This window comes from Limulus polyphemus, unplaced genomic scaffold (assembly GCF_000517525.1).
Source record: "Limulus polyphemus unplaced genomic scaffold, Limulus_polyphemus-2.1.2 Scaffold5598, whole genome shotgun sequence".
NCBI classification, from domain to species: domain Eukaryota; kingdom Metazoa; phylum Arthropoda; class Merostomata; order Xiphosura; family Limulidae; genus Limulus; species Limulus polyphemus.
Window position 1 is genome coordinate 27,048 of NW_013671208.1, and position 11,940 is coordinate 38,987.

An 11,940-nucleotide genomic window follows, 5' to 3' on the forward strand; every position below is an offset into this window, starting at 1 on the left:
CGGGTAACTCAGCTAGTTATAAATAAAAGCCATCTGCCAGATTTTCACCCAACTCTCCAAATGTTCTAAATTCTTTTTTAAAGTAGTGGCATTTTCCTCACAACCAGCAACATCCAAGATCTAAATATTATCAGTAATTTTAAGCAATTCATTGATCATTTCAGTATCTATGTCACTGATGTATGTCAAAAAGGGCAAAGGGCTCAACACTGTGCCTTGAGGTACCCCCTTGTGACATCAATCCAGTTTGGGTGAACTCCATTTGTAATAACCTTGTACTTTCTTTTGATCCAATGAGCCAACTTGGCCCTTACACCCAAGAGATAATTCTTAACAAGCTTTTTATGTGGCACTTTGTCAAATGGTTTCTTAAAATGCAGACATACCAAATCCACATCTTTACCTTCATCAGTATAAGCAGCAACCTCTTCAAATAATGCCGAAAGATTAGTATGGGAAGATAATCCCTAGTGAAACCATGTTAACTATAGAAACAAAATTTTAAGCTTTTTAAAATGTTAAATTATTTTGTTAGGCATCTTTTATCAGACTTTTCAAAAACTGTTCACCACTGATGTAAGACTAATAGGCCTATAAATTCAGCATAGAAGAAATTTTACCAAAGATGTGTTATTGCAAGGTTCTACAAACATGGAACATATTACTTGAAGTCAGGAATAATCTTCCTCTTTATTGATAAATTCAATACACTGGAAAACAAAAGTTTTATGGGTAGAACTTCACATGGACCATAATTCTTCTGCAGACCTATACTTCTCTTCAAATTTGTCAACTGCCAGTGGCATGTACTTTCTGCCACGGGTAGTGGCTTTGCTCTCGTAAAGCTCTGTGAAACCTTCTGTTCGGTTAGCAATAGTAAGTCTTTTTGCTAAGTGCCCTTGGAATTTGTACCAAAGTTGGAGGCAATCAGGCATTTTGTTCCATCCATCATTTATTGTCTGCTTAACCCCAGGACTTCCTGTCCAGTTCTGTCTTCTCATATGTTACTTCAGTTATCTGCAGAAAGAAAAAAAATTAATAGATGCTTACTTATATTATGAAGTTGTATATATATTATCCAAATGTTATGCAGGAAATGACAAACAAAAGACAGCCATTCATTAATTAAGTTCACAATAAAACTGTAGTGAGTAAGGTTACAAACTTAATATATTTTCAGAATTCACATGATATATGCACACATGCTCATGTATGCTTAGGTTTTCTTTAAAAACTTACCATTGTTGTTATAAAAAAATTTCAATGATGTCATCTGACAGTCATAAATTGTGTATATTTTGTATGAGTGGCTCACACAGCTTCAAAACAAGCAATGTCTATAGAAGTAATGTATATAGAAATTTTCCAAAAAATTATTCGTGTAAATTCAGCATTTTCTTTAAAAAAAAAGACAAAAGAGATGCTAGGATAAAAAAATACTCATTCTAATTGAATTATTTCATAGAATTAATATCAACCACTGTAGCAATTCAGCTTTGCTACAGTAAACATATTTTAATTTCAAGTCAGAAATAAATAAATTGTTATAAAATCATATTATTTCTCATTTCAGATTTTATAACATCTTTAAAGACATAATAGATACAGATCATAAGAGAAAATGATGGCAGATGTTTTGCTGACAAACATCAAACTTTTGGTATAAAACATGGCCTTAAACATGTTCTTGGGTATGGATTGATCTCCTGTGGCAGCTCTGTTATCTTCAATCTACAGCCATTGTGACATTGTCCACTTTATATGAAATTGGTATAGCATAGATCTTGTGTTTCTGAATAAATGTACCAATGCACTCCTTTCTTCTTGGCAGTTATCTATCAAAATAACATCTGCTTCTCTGTGATAACTGGGAATAAGGTTTTCATATGATCAGTCCTGCTTTCAAATCAGATTCTTACTATGATGAAGTTATTAAAATATGTAAGGTAGAACAGAAGTAAGTCAGAAACATGAAAATCCAACATCTGTGAAGATCTAAACCACCAAAGACATCCACAGGTATTACTTCTCTCTATGTTCAATCTCTTAATGATGTTTTTTCAAAATGAATGTACAGGTGGTTAGTTCAATGCCTGTACTGTTACTTGCAATTTTCTGATGTATGTTTTCCAAATTCCTTATTCAACAATGAATTCTTTCCATCTCAGTTTGTGTTCAGCCCACTGTAGTTGCATGCAGAATTGCAAGGGTTGGTGGTCACAAACATGTAAGAGGGGAATGACCAACTAAAAAAATTCTAAAGAAACAACTATTTCCAAGAAAAGGAAACATGATTTAGATTCACAGATCCCACCATCAAATGGAGCACAAGCTTCGTGCACTTTTGGCAACGTGTGTCTCAAAACATAATGCTTTGCTGCTCCCACTGCAAGCAATACTGAAATAAAAGCATTCCAATAAGGGGATGACAGACTAGCCTGTGGTCAGTGAAGCTTCATGATAAGATTTGAATGTATATTTCATTTCATCATCATAGAATTGGCATCTAATAGTTTCTAATTTTTTATCGTGATGAGTGGATGGAAATGAGTTTGTGACTATAAGCCATACCAAGTTATTATTAGGGCTGATACGATATAATACTAGTTGATACAGAACAATGGTTTGTTATAAAGTTTGACAGTCTTGACAATAAAACTTAATTAGAAACAGATGTATAATGTTAAGAATGTTAAGTTATTTCATGTAAGCAAATATAGTTTCCTGCTGCAATTTGAAGTAATTCTACAAAGAAAAAAAAATAGATTTGATTTATTCAGTATTTTTTATGGTGGTTACAAGGCTGGTCAAACTGACTGACTTTACATAAAATTATAGTAGTGAATATAGAAAATAAAAATATGAAGATTTATCAAAAATAGTTAGAAATTTACTTCGGATGTTTTAGAGGTTACACAAACGAAATTTGTTAATTTCTATACAGAGAAAAGTATATTAAATCTTAACATGAAAATCACTTTACACTCGGAGTAGTGACTACTTTGACTCCATATATTAAAACATGAATGTTTAGCAAAAATACTTTATTAAAAATTCTGATATTTTCTGTATAAAAGACATGTAATGTTTACTGAAAGCTTGCCAAATTTCATGAAGATACGTAAATTGGACGATGTGTCGATACAATCATATCATATCATTGTATTGCCACACCCCTAGTTATCATACATAGTATATCTTATGTCAAGCAGAAATTGTTTTATTCACTCTTGTAAATGATCTTCTCAAGTCTAAAAGTGTAACATTAGCAGATTGAGTTTCAAATTATCTGAATCTTGAAAGAAAAGGTTTTGTTACTTAAATCTGGATAACCTTTTGTTATCCTCTCATAATTTTTTAGTTTACTGCAGTTCTACAAAGCAGAAGTATCACAGAATCACAGTACAAGATAGAATTTAATCAACCCCAATTTACTTACTTAAAACGTTTTTTTGCATGATTTTTTAAGTTTGAAATAACTGTTCTAAGAAACTTAACTACTTATTCTTTTGTATTACAAATGAAATTATTTCTTTTAAGTACTGTATGATATTATGAAACCCTGTTCAACCAGCACAATAACCATTCTAAAAAAATAGACCAAGGGGAACCTCCTGGAACACTTTTATTACCCTGTTAAATTAGCACAATAATTGTTCTAGAAGTTAGACCATAGGTAGAATCTTGGTGGGATGAGATAACAGCTCCACTACAAGATTCAGAGCTCCTTGGACATGAAAAGCAAGAAGACAAACTTGCTGAGACTGGGTCCAGAAAAGGAGATCCAATATTCAAAAGCATAGTGAATGGGAACAGGCCCCCCCCCCTTGTCAATTGATGAAAGAGACAACAGTTGAATTGTCAGAATGGACCATGACCAGATTGCCCCTTACTAAAGATAGGAAATAATCCAAGGCCCAACGAACTGCAAGATGTTCCAAACAGTTGATGTGGGGGGAAGGTATGACCACCGCCTAATGACCAGAGATATCCAGAGGATCTACATATGCTCACTCTGTAAGAGAAGCATTTGTAAAAAGGTGCAAATCAAGATGGGGAGGAGGCAGAGGAACACCAGCTGAAGTGTTGTCTCTTTCAAGCCACTAGGCAAAGTCAACTTTTAGGGAAGTAAGAAGGAGGAGGAGTCCAAGGGATCTTATTTACCAAAAATAAACTAATGAAGCAATGTTTTTACTTTATTGTACAAGATATCATTCTAAGTGCATAGCTTAGCTGTCTGGATTGTTCAAGCTGAAAAAAAAAAAGAGATCTGCCAATTTTCACACTTCTGGTTGTGGTGGAAATATGTTTGGAGTAGAGCTGTCATGGAGTGTTAACATTTTCCTTATCTGAAAATGTATTTCAGATAAATACTTACCTCTGTGCACAATTAAGAGGTATTACCTCACTAGCAACTGCCATGGAATTTCATGCACAAGCCTTGAACAAACTTCCACCCCTACTCATGTCTGCGTGAATTGTATTGTGTCAGCCTATAAACATACATGATGTCAGAAAAACACATAGGTTGAATAAGTCTTGCCCCTGAAGAAAAAGAGTCCACCTTTTGAAAGCGCTTGGGTTATAGCCTATAAACATAATCATCATAATGTTGTACATTCCACCAACAGGAGGGCAATACAGCCTCCATACACAATAATCTCTGTGAGAACTAGCACACGAATATAGGCTAATTCTTAATGAGGCAAACAAATTACATTGGAAATGAGGAGGAAAGGTGGGAGGTGGTGGAGAGAGGTAAGTATGTATTCAAAATACATTTTGAGGAAAGGAAAATGTTAACTTCTGAAATGTTACTTACTTCTCTGCACCACTAAGAGCTAGTATCCCACAATGAAGATGACGGAGGGGTCAGTACTGATCAATTAAAAATATGTGCGCCTTTCTGAAATGGTGAAAGAAAGGAAAGCCCATGGGGTGTGACTTTCATGAAACTTGAGTTCATCTAGTGCAGTGCTTCTCAACTGGGTGAATTGGCTCACCCAAGGGTTAAGGAGATCAGAATCAAGGTGAATGAGAATAATGGGGTGAATGAGTTTTATCAATTATACAATAAATTCTAGAGCAAAAAAGTCATTAGTTATTATTATTTATTCTAGTTGTAGTTTGATGTATATTTAAGTCATAATAAAGAATTTTACATTTTAATTTAATACCTTTTTGTCTTTTTCTGAACTGGGGTGAGTGAGCTGTTGTGAAAAACTTATATGGGTGAATAACATTGTAAAAGGCTAAGAAACACTGGTCTAATGGAGTAGCATCTGCTGGGAGATTGCAACTGTCTCAAGCAGGGTAAACACTTGCCCAAAGGTTTCATAATTTTTATATTACTGTGACAGTAGTGCAAAGGACATTGGGAAAATCCAGTGCTGATTTTTACTTGTTGCCAAAGTGGGTAAAATGTTAGAATGTGTATTGTGGTTAGGGTTTTAGGCCATTCTATCTTACTCAAATACTTACATAAGATACTATAATAACAGATGGATTGAGGAAGAACCCTCATCTGCTTCCCAAGGCAAATGAATGTCATATTTGGCTAGACATATCAATCGGGAATTGCTTGGTAGATATTGTAATGGGGTGTCCTGTACTGCAATAACAACCCAGCCCTACATCTCAAACAAGGGTTGGGCCCAACTGGTCTCTTACCAAGGGAAAAGCACCATTCACAGAGGAAACTCTCCCTACTGACTTCCCCAGTGGTTTGGGACTGAGGCAGAAATGGTTCTCTCATGATCCACTAAAAAAAAGGAGGGAGGAATATGCATTGGGTAGAACACTGGAGAGTGGACCACTATCATCACTGACAATCACCTGGAATTTGGTCTTTATCATGTGAGAGTGCAATGGGTTAATATGACAAAAGTGCAAGCTAGGTGTAAGGGCAGGACTACACCTGATGCTGCAATATTTTTGTTTTGTTTGAAAAAGTTATGGAAATTACCATGTCACTTATAAAGATTTACTAGCAAAGCAATCTTGCAGAAAACCACATCCCAACAGTGGACAATGAGAAGGGGTGGATGAGTTTAACACTTTCACACTCCTCTGGTTTATGCAGATTTTGGGTAAGTATTCTCTGTGAGGAAACACTAGCCACTCGGTGGAATTTGAGGACATCAAACATAACAAATATAATGTTGAGTTCCACATATTATATGGATATTTTTTTTCCTCCTTTTTTATGGCAGTTGTGTTGAAGATAATAGCTTTTAGTGATGCAGAGAGGTAAGCAACGTTTCTGAGATCGTATTTATCCACATATATTTAAATAATTATTACCCATTATATTCTGTAAGTAAAAGAACACTAACAACTGTTATAAATTCTGCCATATACTTCCATCAAAAAATTAAATCTTAAATAAACTTCTGAAAGGATAATTTCAATGTTATATTTCCTATTTTTTTGTACTTGTAGGTTAAGTTTGTCTACAGTTATATTCTCCAAATAAAACAAAATCATTGAAAAATAAAATTTTTAATGAATTAAGACCAATTTTTAGAAAGGCTATTTGTTTTTTACTATTTTAATGAATTATCTGTATTAGATCACTTTCAGAATACACTTTTTTTTCAACAAATACAAATGTTACTTTTACCTATAATAACTCCTCCTCAAGCAGCTTTGAAGTGACAAGCTCCACGACTTTTATATCAGAACTTACAGATATTTCTATTCAAATGGAAGATGTTTTGCCAATTTTGATATTATCAATGTTTCCTAACACACCAGTTCTTGGTTTGCTTGATGTCATCAGGTAAAAATTATAAATAGGCTTGTTTAAAACTGCAAACTAACTGTTGTTTCCTACTGCTTTAATGCTATGTATTTTCAAGTTAAAGACTGCATCTATGAACAGACTAGTGGCCTAGCAATGAGCTACCTCTTTTAACAGTCATCAGCATCCTCTTCATGTCTGAATGTGAATCAAATGCAATAGAACCAGCAAAATTGAAGCCACAGTCATGGATACCCTTGTCACGTGACCACACAAAAACACCACCATTGATAATTTTTTCCAAAATCTAAACTCCAAGAATAAAAAGATTCAGTAGTATACAGTCAAGATTGAGTTACACTGTTGACTGATGTTTTTAAACATCTTAATACATTGCAATGAAGTTTACAGAAAACCAACACACACACCTTTCGGTATTGAGATTACAGAACCAATTCCAGTCATCTACACTCAATCAAAAGTGGAATTATTAAGATATTCTACAGTAAACTCAGTCCAAATGATAAACAAACTGCCTAAATCCACTTTAAAAGAAGCAAAAGGTTAGTATCAAATTTAGTCAATCTGGACCTTTGGCATTTGCTTTTTCCTATTTACACAAATGATGTTGACAGAGGTATAACTACTAAATTAGTAAATTTTATAATTTAAAATTTAAGGATAACAAGGTTCATTGAAGATGACTCATATACTGAAAATTTATAAAAAACCTTCAGATATAGCTCTGATAATTTGACTCTTTATTGAGTCTTCCTTTAAATTTACTTTAATTTATTGCATCCACCACATCTGAAAGCAAGATATTCCAAAAGCCAATCACCATTTTAGAAAAGTAAGATCAATAAACTTATTTTCTCTTCAAAAAAGAGGAGCATGTGGTATATTTAGGTAAAACTGAGTTAACCTTTGTTGTATATCCAATTAAAACTGAATTAACTGTAATCTTAAAAGTGTTACTGACTGTACTGATGTTAAATGAAGTACAGACTGGATACAAAGTGAAGCCAAAAATTAAAAGCCTTTATTATGTAATGAAAGTAAACCCAGTGTATGTAACAGCTTTGATGTTTTAATTACATAAGACCATTGCACTTACTGACTTTCTTCAGATTACTCAGTTGAAATCTTGTATCAGACTATATAAAAGAAGAAAAAGTTTCAGACTAACAAAATCTAAGGTTCCTTAGTTTGTAAAAAATCTCGCATGTGACACACACACTACCCATGTGACTAGTCACTTTCATCATACCATAGGTGGGACCATACCACTGAAAGGCACTGCTGTCAACATCCTTACACAGTGTGTCACATTAAGGAATGTTCTCCTTAGGCAGTAATAGGTATTATCTACTTTTGAAATCTACAAAGGAAAAAGTTTTATTGGGGATTTATTACAGGAACTGATAAAAATTACACTTCACTTACTTTATCAAGTTCATACCATTACTGTTGTTGTCCATGGAACTGATGATATAAATAGAGCCTAAACCGCTGCTAAGTTAGTCATATACCAGCCAGCCTGATGAGCCCTGGTATTGAACAAAAGATCTTGTCAGCAATAGATATAGCAGATATACTGTAGTTGACCTATTATTACATATCCTTTTGTTGAATAAATTAACAAAGAAATATTCCATATATAAACTTACCTTAGCATTTAGCATAAGTTTCAACTTCCCTCACCCGTAACTGAGCCTTGACAACAGATCTTTCAAAACTGCTGTATTTTTGATTGACCAGTGGCATGCTCTGGATTACCGCTTTAGCCTAGGTTAATGCCATCTGGTCTGATCTAGAGTTGTCAATAATTGGCAGACAAATGGGAAGGTGGTGTGGAGCACTGTCAGAGTCAATCCTCTTCCCATGGTCCCATCATTTGGGGGCCATTTCCTGGTAGTGCTGCTTTATAATTGGTATTTCCATCACTGTTGGGACTATGGTGGCGGAGGTGTCATCAGTAGTTTGATCCTTTCCTTTTGCTGGGGTAACTCTTGTGGCCAACATTTCACTGTCACTGAAATAAATATTTTTTTATTACTATCTGGGGAGTAAGGATCTTTATTTTTCAAACTTTATTATCAAAATGTCTAACTCCCTCCAGTATGCACTAAATTGCTAAAAAAACAACATAATATTTCCATCGTTCAACTGAATCCACCATAGTGCTACAGCAGCATACCCTTTGACTATGTTTTCAAACTCTTACCCACCAACTTCTGTTGTGCAAACTGTCCACATATTAGGTATTATATCTACTGGCAACAGCTATCCTAAACTGTGTTAATCAAGCAACTATCCCTAATCTTGCAATCAACAAACTGTTTTAACTTCAGATGACTGAGCCGTAATCAATACGATGTAGAGCATATATCACACTTTACAATATCACCCAATAGCTTAGAAAGCAAGGGTTGCAACACCCTTTCAGCTGAGATTTTGAACTCCAAGTTATTATCTCCACATCTACAAGCAACAACTGTCCTAGCTATTTGCTAATCAAGTAGAAATCACACAATGTAGTATATATACTGCAAAATAAAAATCATTTGATCAATTGGAAAGCAAGGATCACCACTTTCATTCAACTATTTGCTTTATCTTCATTCAACTCAATTACCTCCTCTTCTGACATAATCAAACAAGTTCATCAGAGATTCGTTTGTCTTACTCAGATGCAGTTGATCAATATGTACCAAGTCTTGCATGCACCCCTCGCTTTTTGTACCTTATACATTAATAGAGCTAACCAGCTCACAAAATTGGATCTGGCATAATTGGTGCCAAAAGACTTCTAGACTGCTAACTCATACCAAAGCCACACTCAGTCTCCACTTTGATACATCTATATTTCCACTGACTTATCATAGCAACTCTTTTATTGTATGATGGCCTTTCCAAGTTGTCGACATGCAAACTCATGAAATATACTAATGCAGACCATAACCAGTTCATGTGAACACTGTTGGACACCTATTCTGGGTGGTGGCATACATCATGTCTACAAGGAGTAAGACTTCTTGACTAAATGTTAGCATATTTGGCAAACAACCTGTTGATCTCTGTTCAGGTGCACAGTATGCAGTTGATTCAGTCAGGGTTAACAAACTTAGCAAGCTTCCAGATGGTCTATATCTCCCTATCTGCTAATCCACCAGACTGGGGATGGTAAAAAAAGGTGAAGTTGGCTGTTACAGTTAGTCCCTTCATCCACATGGATATGTTCAAGTGGTCTGAACCTCATTATCCAGTGCATCATCTACGAACTGTGCAGACATATTGACCAATGGATAGGCCTTGGCTCACTCCACAAAGTAGTTGCTGACCATGAGTATATAGAGATGGCCCCTTTTGTATATGGGAGTGGAGTGGTGATGTCCAACAATTCTTTGCTATTTACCCCTTTTAGGTCAGCCTTTTCTTCAGGTGGCACACACTGTATATTGTTTATACCAACACTAAATGTCTTGACTCAAGTGTGCCCACAGGAACTGCTGTTGAACATTAGCACAAGTACATGTAACACCTTGATGCTCTCTAGTCTTTATGTTATGCAAAGACCGGAGAATCTTGTGCCTTAAAACTCCGAGACTATTAGCTGTGACACAGGCCGAGAATCACTGCTCAGGGTTTGGTAACAATGGTACAGCACACATAACTGCTTGTACAAAAGCCAAAGGTTATGTGCATCTATGATATATTCCTCAGTCTAAGGCAGTCACTTTTTTACCTTGCTGCATGGAAAGGAGTGACCACTCCAGACCAGAGTCCAGTTACTCTTCCTAAAACTCCTGAAGCACTAACTGTGACATGCACCAACTAATGTTGTCTCTTACTGTATGGTTTGTTGCCATTATAGTAGAAATAGTCTCAACCCCCATATAGTGTCCAAGAACAAGATATTCAACAAATGAATCAGGTCTCACCATTTGATGAGACACCTTTTCTGTGTTTCCATATTGCAAGTTTGGTCAGAATATAAAATTTAATCATACTCCTGTTGTCTAGCATGCCATCATCCCTTTGGGATTTTTGAAGTTCACCAATCACTCCAATGATGCATTGTCCACTTAAACAGTATACTGTCTACCATACAAATAATGCTGAAAGTGTTTTACTTAGATTCCACTCTCACTGTCATCAATGTCTAATAGGAATTCACAATCCTATTGTGGATAAACCAAAACTAGAGGATTCTATTAAAGCACACTTCTAGGACTAGAATGCTAGTTTGTATTCTTCACTATCCAAAGTGTATCTTTGCCTTAGTAAGAACTGACACACTTGAGGTGTTCTTAGAGAGGCTGGCCACAAAATATCAGTAATATGATACAAAACCAACAAGACTTCCCATTTCACAGCAAGTTGAGACCACTCTCACACCTCTGCTATTTTAGCAGGATCCATGGAGCTTTCTCCTCTACCCACAATATGACCAAGAAATTCAACACGTGTGTGCAAGAACACACATATTTATCCCTCCTCAGACACTTTATTTTCCAACCTAATGCTGCTATTTCATGTATCTACTCTATAACTGCATTACACAACACCAATGCATTTGACATATTCCATAGCGAACCATGGAAGATCACTTATGTACATGGAGTACTGTTATTTCATCTTCCACAGACACTCATGCAATCCACTGTTTCTGGGGTCATTCTTGATGACACTAGACAACTCTACTATGGAACAACAGTTCACTGGTTGCACAAGTGAAACTGATCAATGAGCTCTGCATTATGTTCATTCCAAGGATGCTGATGTCAGAACCAAAGCCAGCAAATACTACTTATGTTCTGTAAATGAAACCTCACAGACATAGAATATGATCTTTTCATTTATTTCTAGTTTATCTTCATTCAGCAGAATGAAGCTTGTGTTGAATGACCTGAGTGGTGGTTTTTGTTTGAAGTGCCTGATATATACTGTGAGAGCTACCACTGTTTTTACCACAGTATCAATCATGAACTTTTATTTATTGTTCACATATTCTGAACTGCACATATCAAGCTCAACTGGGCCCAAAGAGAGCTGGGCTGACCACCACATTTTTGGCGCAAGTTGTTTGTAATGCTCCCACAAGTTGGTGGCAAGGTCCAATTTGGGATTTTCTAGTTTCTAAGAGGCATAACAACTGTATTCACTGCATGCTATCAGCTTTCCTGTCTCTGTTG

The 11,940-nt window shown here is 35.5% G+C and overlaps 1 long non-coding RNA gene across 2 annotated transcripts in view; it reads right to left on the bottom strand.

Annotated features, from left to right (window-relative positions):
* Positions 1-661: 661 nt before the first annotated feature.
* LOC111089219 overlaps positions 662-11,940 on the bottom strand; it is a 21,411-nt gene continuing 10,132 nt past the window's right edge. For both annotated transcript variants that reach the window (XR_002613526.1, XR_002613525.1), the window contains exons 2-4: positions 8,413-8,777; positions 8,189-8,292; positions 662-1,017 (exon numbers count right to left, since the gene is read on the bottom strand). This is a non-coding gene — a long non-coding RNA (uncharacterized LOC111089219). The remainder of the gene's footprint in view (positions 1,018-8,188; positions 8,293-8,412; positions 8,778-11,940) is intronic.